The sequence below is a fragment of the Azolla caroliniana genome, unplaced genomic scaffold (genome assembly GCF_043228905.1).
Source record: "Azolla caroliniana isolate FFs.n. ecotype wild unplaced genomic scaffold, voAzoCaro1.0.p SCAF_15, whole genome shotgun sequence".
Lineage (NCBI taxonomy): Eukaryota > Viridiplantae > Streptophyta > Polypodiopsida > Salviniales > Salviniaceae > Azolla > Azolla caroliniana.
The window spans coordinates 10,424,498-10,435,866 of record NW_028230450.1 but is presented as its reverse complement, the minus strand read 5'-3'; the positions used below and the strand labels follow the sequence as shown (position 1 = coordinate 10,435,866).

General features: G+C 41.3%; 1 non-coding gene across 1 annotated transcript; it reads right to left on the bottom strand.

Annotated features, from left to right (window-relative positions):
- Positions 1-10,863: 10,863 nt before the first annotated feature.
- On the bottom strand, positions 10,864-10,935 carry TRNAQ-UUG (transfer RNA glutamine (anticodon UUG)). Its single transcript has one exon. It is a non-coding gene; the product is annotated as a tRNA-Gln (tRNA).
- Between the last annotated feature and the right edge of the window lie 434 nt (positions 10,936-11,369).

Below are 11,369 nucleotides of genomic sequence, written 5' to 3'. Positions count from 1 at the left end.
GGAGCAAGAATGTTCAGGTCCAAATCCTGTCTGGTCCTTACCATTCCCTCCACAAAATGTAGCTTCTTCTTAAGGCAGCTAACTACCTGTTCTTGATGAATGTATTGTTCCTTCAACGCAACAGAGAAATTTACCGATTAATTATTCTTGTTGTTGAAAGATACACCAACTTTGCTCAGGAATCGTTAACTTACTTGAAGCTTATCCAAATTGTAATCTGCAACAGTATTTACACCTAGAAGGTCCAGGTTCATTGAAAGAACCTGGATCTCTATTTGCAGTTCTATTTTACGCTGGGGATCCAGTGGCCCCTCTAATTCAAGCTCCTGTTGCGCAACCTATTCCAGATAATGCTTGATTAGCACATTTTACCCGTTATTTATAACACAATCACATACCGGCAAAACAATAGTTACCTGAATCTTATTTCTAATTGTTGTAACAGCAGAAGTAACTTTGCTCTCCATTGCAGAAGCCATTGTGGCTTTCTCTAAATCAGTCTTAAAAAATGCCAATGTCTCACAGGCTTCATGGACATTTTTTAGCATATAGCTAACCAATGTCTCACTTGTATCATCGACATTGGCTTTCCTTGGGTGTCGGTGTGGTGTATGCCCCCGGTCTTGCTGGGAGTCGGTAGTTGCATCAACAACTGCCATGCTCCAAAATTTGTCTATTTTTTGTGCCAAGGTCCCCATCTTTCGGCATCTTTTTACCGATGCCTCACCATAGACTGCCCAAGCTACCCTATACATTTCAGGGTCTCTAGATTCCTTCGCTGTTTTGCAGTACTCATATGCAAATGCTCTAGCAAATGAAACTGACAACTCATTGTTGACTGGGATCTCCTGATGAACTTTCTGGTGCAGTCTCATGCAGTCATCGTACAAGTCGGCTCGTACATGCTTGAGCTTGACCTTGCCTTTGACTCTAGGCACTGTATATACTGTCATCCGGTCTATATCACTGATCAATTTATCACTTAGGACAGCAGGGTCAACACCCTCGAGTGACAGACCATAGGTGTTGTGGAAGTCCTCCTTTGTCTCGCAAAATTTTGCGAAGTTTAGCACTCTCGTATACGGAGGAACGAGCCATCTGAAATATCATTTCAGAAATCAGAAATAGTGCAAAATCAGAATATGTGAGAATCAAAAACCCCAATCAACAACAACAAAAATGGTGCAAAATCTTTAACTTAACCTAATCAAAATCTGTAATCAGAAGTTTGAAATCAGAAACCCTAATCAAAATCTGTAATCAGAAGTTTGTAACCAGAAACCTTATTCAGAAATTCTAATCAGAAATTTATAATCAAAAACCCTAATCAGAAATTTCAATCAGAAACCCTAATAAAAAATTTCAATCACAAACCCTAATCAGAAATCCTACGCAGAAATTTATAAACAAAAACCCTATTCAGAAATTCTAATTTGTAATCAAAATTTGTAACCAGAAACCCTATTCAAAAATTCTAATCAGAAATTTATAATCAAAAACCCTAATCAGAAATTTCAATCACAAACCCTAATCAGAAATTTCAATCACAAACCCTAATCACTAAAGACAGGATTAAACACAAAAAAAGTAATATAAACACACCTGTTGCTACTCCCCGATTTGCGAGACATCCTTGTATGGGACTCCAAGGACTTCACCCTATTCGATTTTGGGGAAATATGAATCGGCACCAAAGTTCAGACAATAGTCAAAAAGAAAAAACAAATGTTTGGGGTTTCTGTAACTGAAACATACCTGGACGATGATCGAGCGGGTTCTGTGTTGTAGCTCTCAATCTGCAATGTCGATTTTTTGCTGTTGCGGGAGCTACGTCTGCATTCGTGCTCTGAGTACTCCATCTGCGTTCAAAATCAGACTTAGGCTAAACAGGAAATTGATGACATTGAAGTCGACCTTAGATGATGGTGATATTCCCCAAGTTCCACTATGTCTAAAACAGAAGTTCAAATATTTGAGTTTTTTCATAAATTAGTTTTTCAAATATTTGATTTTCCCACAAGAAAGACTAGCTAAACAAATAGCTAATTAGCTATGGCCATTTTAGTAGCTAATTAGCTATAATAGTGTTTCCACTCGCATGCTTTTACCCTGTACACACAGAAGGATTGGCCCCGTGGAGGATAAGATGGGCCGGAATGCAATGGATGCGACTAATAGGGACAAAACCAAAGGCACATGGGAAGTGCCAATAGTAGTGGACCAATCACAAGCAGGGGGAGTCAAGGTGGCGCTAAAAGCCGGCAAGGGAAAGCCATAGATTGCTGGTATTGTGGCCAAAAAGGCAATAAAGAGAGTGAGCGGTAGTAGAAGAAAGTGGATTCGGACAAAACCAAATTGAGTCATGCCGACATAGAAAGGCTGCAAAGATTGCACTACATTGAAGGCTCAGGGTGGGCTGAAATGGGTCTAGCCTTTAGGTCAAAAACAGAGCGGGAGATAGATAGATAGATAGATAGATAGATTATATTATCGTCTTCGGAGGTCAAATAAGACCTATGAGACCAAAAATATTACATTTCATGTGATACGTGTGAAAGTGAGTAGTGACTCTCGATGTTCAAGAACTTTACTAATGAATGTTGCAATCGAGAGTGCACATTGTGGTTGTGAGAGGAATTCATGCAAAGATTGGGCTCGATCGAAGAGATGTGGAAAGCATGGTCGAATATGATCAAAGGCAGAGCATTGTATCAAAGTGTGATACTCAGACTCGTGAACTTGTTTAGGGCAAAGTGTGCATAGCTGACCACTCTCATCACTTGTGCCCCAACGCCCTGTTTCACATCGCAATGCATGTGAGCTAAGCCGCATGGAAGCAATGGTTCGAATGGCAGATAACGGTATGGCCTCTAACATGTATGGATGTGTACGATTTCCTCATTTCGCAAAGAATATGGTTTTGTAGTTAGGTGCAACATGTGTAGTATAATGTGTGAAGCGTGAGCCTCCACATTTGTCCCATGTCATGATACATTGGCGTTGCAAAAATGCCTCATTTATAGAAGAATCTAATGATGCATCATGAAGCAAGTGTCTCGCATCCCATCTACTAAACCATTTTTCTATATCTTGCATCCAACCGGAACACAAAATTTTGCTTTTATGCGTCTTTTGGATCTTTTTGCTTGCTTCCCATGCAATTCTAGGAAGTCGATGTGAGGGACTTTTTTGAACCTTAAGCATGTATTCAACAACCCTTTCCATGGCCATGATCTCAATGGGAAGCGATCCCGTCTCAAGGAGGAGGGTGTAGGGCGTTTGTTTCTTAACTTGTAGAAACTTGGTAAGAAAATGCTTTTGGACATTTTCAAACTCTTTCCACATAGATTTAGGGATGCTACCGCCCCATACTTCCACCCCATAGAGAAGAACCGGTGTCACCAAAGTGTCGAAAATATATTTCTTGAGGACCCAAGACTTAATATCTCCAAGATTGCATGTGTTCTCAAATGCATAGTATGCTCGCTTACCCGCCTTTAAGCGGCGTGTAGCACATTCATTCCATCTATGATTTGAAGGAACTTCAAGGCCAAGATATTTGAAGCTTTCCACACATTCAAGTGGCTCATTGTTGTACATAATGCATGGTTTATCTCTTTTTTGGCTCTTCACAAGCATAATCTTTGTTTTAGAGCTATTGACACTTAATTTAGTATGCATGCAAATTTTTTCCAATGCCTTCATAAGCTTTTGTGCATCTCCTAAAGTATTTGCAAAAAGCACTACATCATCTGCATATAGCAAAAGCATAATCACAACATTCCCAATGGCAACTTATTCAACACATTCTTCCTTTGCAAACTTGGTAACCATTTCTTCCAATTCATCAATGCATAGACCAAATAGTGTTGGTGAGAGTGGGCATCCTTGCTTAACACCAATAGTGCTTTTGAAAAAATCTGAAAGTTTATCTCTCATGTGCACACAACATATAACCTTCTCATAAATTCAGGAAATTGCAAGCATATATTCACTTGGCACCTCAAGTTCTTCCATTCGCCTCCAAAGATGCTCATGAGGTACCATATCAAAAGCTTTCTTGAAGTCTACAAAGCAACAATATAAACCTTTACCTCTAAGGCGACTTTCCTCCATTAATACTCGAAGGGTGATAAGGTGATCAATGGTGCTATGGTGTTTCCGAAAGCCAGCTTGTCCATAAGCTCTCTTACCACTTTTTTCAGCCCATACACTTATCTTTGATTCCATTATACATCCAAATAGTTTTGCCATTAATGAGCCAACCATGATGGTTCGATAGTTGTTTACATTATTTATATCTCCACCTTTATGTAAAGGTTTGATCCAATTTGTAGTCCAATCGTACGACATACCATGTTGCAATGCATCATTAAACATATCGCTTATCCATATATGTGCTTCCTTTCCTGTCCATTTGAGCATTTCAGCCTTTATACATTGAAGATCGGTTGCCTTTCGAGAGGCCAATTTCTTAAGTCCTATGCATATATCTTCAATTGTAAAGAAAGGAGGCATATGTGTAAGAGAACCATAACACATCATCTTTCCGGCAAGAGATAACTCATATAAATTCTTACAATGCATAGACAAGTTGTGAAGAGTTAAGTCACCATAACTCTCAACACGTTTCCCCTTTAGATTTCCCCAAAATTTAGCACATGCATGTGCTTTCTCTTTCGTTTGGATAAATTGTTGAGTGAGAGAGAAATGCACGTTGTCTTGGGTACAATGAGTGTACCTCTTTTTTGGTTTTTAGATATTATATATATACAAGAGTGCGTTCACACTTGTGCACTAATAAAAGGCATGATGGACCTTTATTCCCAACAACCTCCCACCTAAAGGCAATGTGCCGTGAGAAGAAAACGAAAAGAAAAAGAAAGTCAACTAATCCAAGTATGTACAAAGTTGAACTACATACATCTATTCAACTCCCATCATTTGTGCAATGAGCAAATCGTTCAAGTGGAGACCCTTCGTGAGAAGATTTGTAGGATTATTATTTGTATGTACTTTGACAAGCTCAATGTTCTTGCTGTCAAGTACATCTATGATGAATTGATACTTCACCTCTATGTGCTTCGTCTTTGCATGAAAGACGAGATTCTGAGCTAGCATGATAACACTCTGGCTGTCACAATGAAGAATAGGTAAGTCTGTAATGCCAAGATCTATTGTCAAGTACATCCCTGATGAAGTGATACTTCACCTTTATGTGCTTCGTCTTTGCATGAAAGATGGGATTCCGAGCTAGCATGATAGCACTCTGGCTGTCACAATGAAGAATAGGTAAGTCTGTAATGCCAAGATCTCTCACTAGATATGAAAGCCATAAAAACTCTTTGCATGCCTCAGTGGCAACAACATAATCTGCCTTTGTAGTAGACAATGCAACACATTTCTATAGTCTGGAGATCCAAGAGACCGCTCCTCCCGTGAAAGTAAACACATAACTAGAAGTAGACTTCCTACAGTATGTGTGACCAGCATAGTCCACATCCGTTAAACCAACGACAGATGCCTTTTGCTTTCCAAAGCAAATGCCCAAGTCCTTTGTGCCTTTGAGGTATCTCATAATACCTTTCACCGCTTCCCAATGTTTTTGCCGGGATTTGCCATGTACCTACTAACCACTCCCACTGCAAAGGCAATATCAGGGCGTGTAGCAACCATCGCATATATCAAACTGCCAATGGCTGAAGCATTTGGAACCCCAATTGCAAAACCTTAGAGATATACTCCTAAGATATATTGAAGCATAAAGCCAACTGGATGGGGATGGACACCTTAGAGCCAAATGAGGTGTGGTACATGGATTCTGACACATCTAACCACATGAAGAACCACAGGGAGTGGTTCTTGACATTGGGGAAGCTGGAATAACCGGGGGTCGTCGAAACTGGCGACGACACCCCTCACCCCATGTAGACAAAATATGTAGAGAAAGAATATTGTTTTCGGCTTGCCGAAATTCAATGGCCTGAAGGGCCAGGTCTGCGAGGCTTGCTAGTTTAGGAAGCAGCACGGACATCCATTCCTCAATGAGTGACATCAGAGCCGTAACAAGTGTCAATCAGACCATCAAGCAATTTCACATTGGAGGTATGGCTTTCTTTTAATTCCGGTTCCATTCAGTCTGTCACTTCACTTGATTATGGGGCATCTTATTGCTTCATCGACATCACATTCACCCAAGAACATGGTGTACCCATCGTTTGCCTCTCAAAACCCATTCCTGTTGAAGCCATCGACGAGCGCGTCCTCTCGTCAGGAGCAATTACTCAAATTACGATTCCATTAGGGCTTCGTGTGGGCTGACACCAGGAGGAGCTCCCCTTTTACCTCATCGCATCTCCTCAACATCTGATTGTCTTAGGAGTAATGTGGTTGGAGGTGCACAATCCAATAGTGGATTGGTGCAATCGCTTGATCACATTTAGTGAGCCAGGATGCTCGCGCAAAACTATGAAGGTCAATTCAGTTTCACATCCTTTGGAGAAGGTCACTTCTGACTCGGCCACCCCACCCTCAGTCCAGGATGGGGTCGTTTGTGGCGTTGTTTTTAACACACTCCACGTTATTCCTGACAAATACAAAGACTTCTCTGATGTATTTGAGAAATGTAATGCAAATCGTTTGCCCGAACACCGGCTCTACAACCGTTTGATTGATCTTCAAGAAGGTGCGTGTCCACCCTTTGGTCCTCTGTATGCGCTGTCTGCACCGGAGTTGAAGGCCCTTCGTGTGTATCTCGATGAGAACCTTGGGAAATGATTTATTCAACCTTCTAAGTCGTCGGTCCGGCCCCCCATATTATTTGTGAAGAAGAAGGACAACTCTCTATGCTTATGTGTCGACTACTGGGGTCTCAATAAACTCACTGTGCGCAACTACTATCCGCTACCTCTGATCCCCGAACTCCTTGATCGGCTCCGCATTGCGTGTATCTTCTCCAAAGTTGATCTGTGTGGAGCATACAATCTAGTACACATCAAGCCGGGGGATGAATGGAAAACTGCATTCTGAACACGGTATGGGCATTTCGAATACAAGGTACTACCTTTTGATCTTACTAACGCCCCAATAGTTTTTCAACATATGATGAATGATATATTCCGGGAATATCTCGATCATTTTTTCGTCATTTACCTTGATGATATTCTCATTTTTTCACCAAACATGGAGGAGCACACTCGCCAAGTCCGATTAGTTCTTGCCAAACTTCACGAGCACGGACTTTATGCCAAAGGTGATAAATGTGAGTTCGATTGTACCTTGATCGAATTCCTAGGCTACATCATCTCGCCCACCCTAGGGCTATTTACAAATATAGCCTCAATAGGCTTACTCAAAACATATTTACAAATATGTCTTCACTTCTGGTTCTCACCGGGTCCATCCGATCCAGTTTTTGGATCTTTTCATTCATAACCAGATCCCATCCGGAGGGACCGATTTCCCAACAGAATATTTGGCCTTGATCTTAGAAGGAGAGATTGATGGAGGCTTAACTCCCTCTCCTCACACACACACTATGCCCACTACTCACGACACCCGTACTTCATGTACTCTCCCTTTAGTCTACATGTGCATGTGCACATAAGTGCACATCACATTTACACTTTATGAATCTTCGTAGTGTGCATTTAACACCTTACGTTTACCCTTCCTTTCTTACATTTGTTTCTTTTGCAAATCTTCCAAGTACATGTGCAATGTTGCACATCCCCATTTTATCCATCCCACTTGGTATTCTCACCATGGCCGAAAATCCTCACGACAACGCACTCATCGATGACTACGTCTCAACTTACCCAAACCGCTCGGGTAGAAGGGTTGTAGCACTTGTAGGCCTTCTTCTCGGACGAGTATCCTATAAGGATATATTCCTCTGACGTCGCGTCGGGCTTCTATCGTTGTTTGTTCGGGATGTGTACATTCATAATGCTTCCGAACACCTTTAGGTGCGACAGGATCGACTTCCTTCTAACGAGGAGCTCGTATGGAGTTAGCTCATGCACTTCATTAGTGGTGCACTGGTACTTGAGATAGATGGCCATGGATGTTGCTTCGGCCCAATAGAAATTCAACATGTGCTTCTCATGCATCATGGCGCGTGCTACCTCGAGTATTTGCTGATTCTTCCTTTTGGCAACTCCATTTTTTTGGGGTGTGTATAGGCATGAGAATTCTCTCCGAATTCCTTCACTTTGGAGGTAGGAGGTGAATTCATTGGAGAAGTACTCCTTGCCTCCATCCGATTGTAGGTATCAAATGTGCCGACCGGTTTCTTTTTCGACTTGGCCGTTGAGCTTTTGGAAGTGGGAGAACACTTCGCTCTTCTTCTTCATCGGGAAGATCCACGCGTAGTGCGAGTAGTCATCAATGAAGGTGACGTAGAATCGGCAGTTGCCGATCATCGGCGTTTGAGCCAGTCCCCATACATCCGAGTGTATGATGTCGAGGTCTTTGCTTGCATAGCTCTCCTTCGGGAATGGGAGTCGATGTTGTTTGTTGAGTTGGCATGCTTTGCATACTCGATCAACTCAGTTCGACTAGAATGTCGGAAGTCCGATGACGACTCCCTTTGATTGCATTGCTTGAAGCCGTTGGAGGTTTATGTGGCCGATTTGTTTGTGCCACAACTCGATGCTTGTCTTGGTTTTGAGACCTTTAGCATACATTGCCAATTTCACCTTGTTCGAATCGAGGATGAACATTCGACCGTCTCTCCGTCCCTTGGCTATGAGTCGACCATCTTTCTCGATGAAACAACCTTCGCTATTGAAGTGGACTTGCATGCCTTGCTCCACGATTTAGCCGACTGAGACCAAATACTTTGTTATTGTGGGCACATGCATGATATTCTTGATGCAATTGTTCTTGCTGCTTGCGAAGCCGGAGGCCGACATAGAGTTCGCTTTATGCCTCATTACGAATAGTCCGCCATAGTCGTCGTATTCGGAGTTGGTGGCGTAATTTGTGAGTTGTCGACTTGTCGAAGCTGACTCGCTTCTTCTTTTTCGGCACTCCTCCTCGCCGTGGCCGATTTTGTTCGGCATGGAAGCTCCTCCTTCTTCCGAAGGTTCCTTGATGGCTTCCCTGAAGCTTTGAATTACCTTCGTGTGATGGGCCGAATTGGCTTCTTTTACTGTTGTGACCCCGTCCTCGGCCACCATCCGAATTCAAGAAGAACATTTTTCCTTCCAATGTCTTGGTTTTTGTTTGAACGTGGTTCTCTTTGACCATTAGCATTGATTGGAAGTCGAAGAACGAAGGAAGGTTTTCCCTCAGCAAGATTGCCATCCTCAACGAGTCGAATCGTTGTGCGAGGCCGCCCAAGCATACTTGAACCATCTCGTCTTCATCAACGATTATGTTGTGGAGCCAAGAGAGTCACAAATGCGCTTGGCGGTGTAGTCCAACACAGACATATCTTTTTGCCGAATGTTGTTCAACTCTTGTCAGAGTTGAAGCTTTCGGGCGGTCGTGTTCGTAGTGAAAGTTTTCTTTAAGTTCGCCAACACTTCTTATGCGTCTTGGCGTCTCGAATGTGGCTAAGCATGTTGCTAAGCAGTACATGACTCGACTAGCCTCTTGCTCGCATGTTGAGTAGTCGGCGTTCTTTGGGTCCGGTTGATTTTCTTGAGCGTCGTTGATGTAGCTCCAATACCCTTGGCCGATAAGGTATTGGTTCATCTTGTACTCCCAAGATGAATAATTACACCGGTCTAGCTTTTCACTAGGGAGCGAGCTTCCCATTTGTGTGTTCATGTTGATTGTCATGTCTTCCATTTTTACTTTCCTTCCTTCAGTCACGTACACGTGCTACATAGCGGCACTACGGTAGCCAATAGCCGGATTTTGTCGTCGGCATCTTGAACACACAATCACGAAGTTGGGTGGGCTTAGTGGATTTTCTAAACCACACGCTCTCATACCATGTTAAGAAATGGTTAATTAGTACCTAATTATTTGATTAAGTTAACCACGGAAGATTATGTGATATGTGAGAGGAAGAGAGAGAGGAAGATACACTTATGAACAACACAAGATGGGGAATGATTAACTCTCTATTAAATTAGCATCAACATCATCATCAAATACAAAAATACCAACAATGAGGTATATATACATGTCATGTGCAAATGTGCACATTAGTAAGTAGAAAATATAGGTACTAAGGTGTAAGAGCTATATTAAATGTACTTAGGAGTGGAGGATCTAGAATATTCTACTTAAGTACATGGTCCTATTTAAGTCGTTATGGTCAACACTCCTAACTAGATTCTATCTAGGTAACTACAAAGTTACATGGTTGACTAAATAACTAAACTAAGTGATCTCTGAACACTCATGATATGCATTCAAGCTCCTATTGAGATTCGAACTCAAGCTATTGGCTTCAAAGTCCAATGTCTAAACCACTAGACTATAGAACCTCCATAAACGTTAACTATTCCAACATTATTATGTGTTTTGTAGATACCATAATCCGGTTGGGTTAAAATCACCATATGTTAATGATATATAAATGTAGTCTCGGATGGAATCTCAAAGGGATGTGCAACATGATTTGATTAAAACTTTACTCACAAGATGAAGTTTATTCCAAGTTACGTAAGTGTTGGACGGATAAAACGCTATGTAGCCGGAAGAAGACCATGAATTCTCAAACTATTCTTTAAAAATCCAACGCATTCAAGTTTATAGGTTCAAAGTACCAAGTTCTAAATTTTTTATCATTCAAGCTCTTTACTTTTGATATCCAGTCGAGGTTTTATATACATTGGAACTCAAAATAAGCTCTTGGAGTCAAATTCCAATATCTAGGACTTCATTTCTCATGACATGCATTCAAGGTCCTATTGAGATTCGAACTCAAGCTCTTGGATTCAAAGTCCAATGTCCTAACCACTAGACTATAGAACCTTTATAAATGTTGATTGTTCCAACATTATTTTGTGTCTTGTACATATCATGATACGGTTGGCTTAAAATAAGAATATGTTATCGATACATAAATGTAGTCTCAAAGGGATGTGCAACATGATTTGATTAAAACTTTACTTACAAGACGAAGTTTATTTCAAATTAGGCAAGTGTTGGCCAGATAAAGTGTTATATGGACAACGGAAGAGCATTAATTGTCAAACACTTCTTTCGAAATCCAAGTCATTGAAATTCTTAGGTTGAAAGTACCAAGTTCTAAAGTCTTCATCATTAAAGCTCATTACTCTTAATATGCAGTCGAGGTTTTATCTAAATTCAAACTCAAGCTCTTGGAGTCAAATTCCAATGTATAGGACTTCATTTCTAATGATATGCATTCCAGGTCCTATTGAGATTCAAACTCAAGCTCTTGG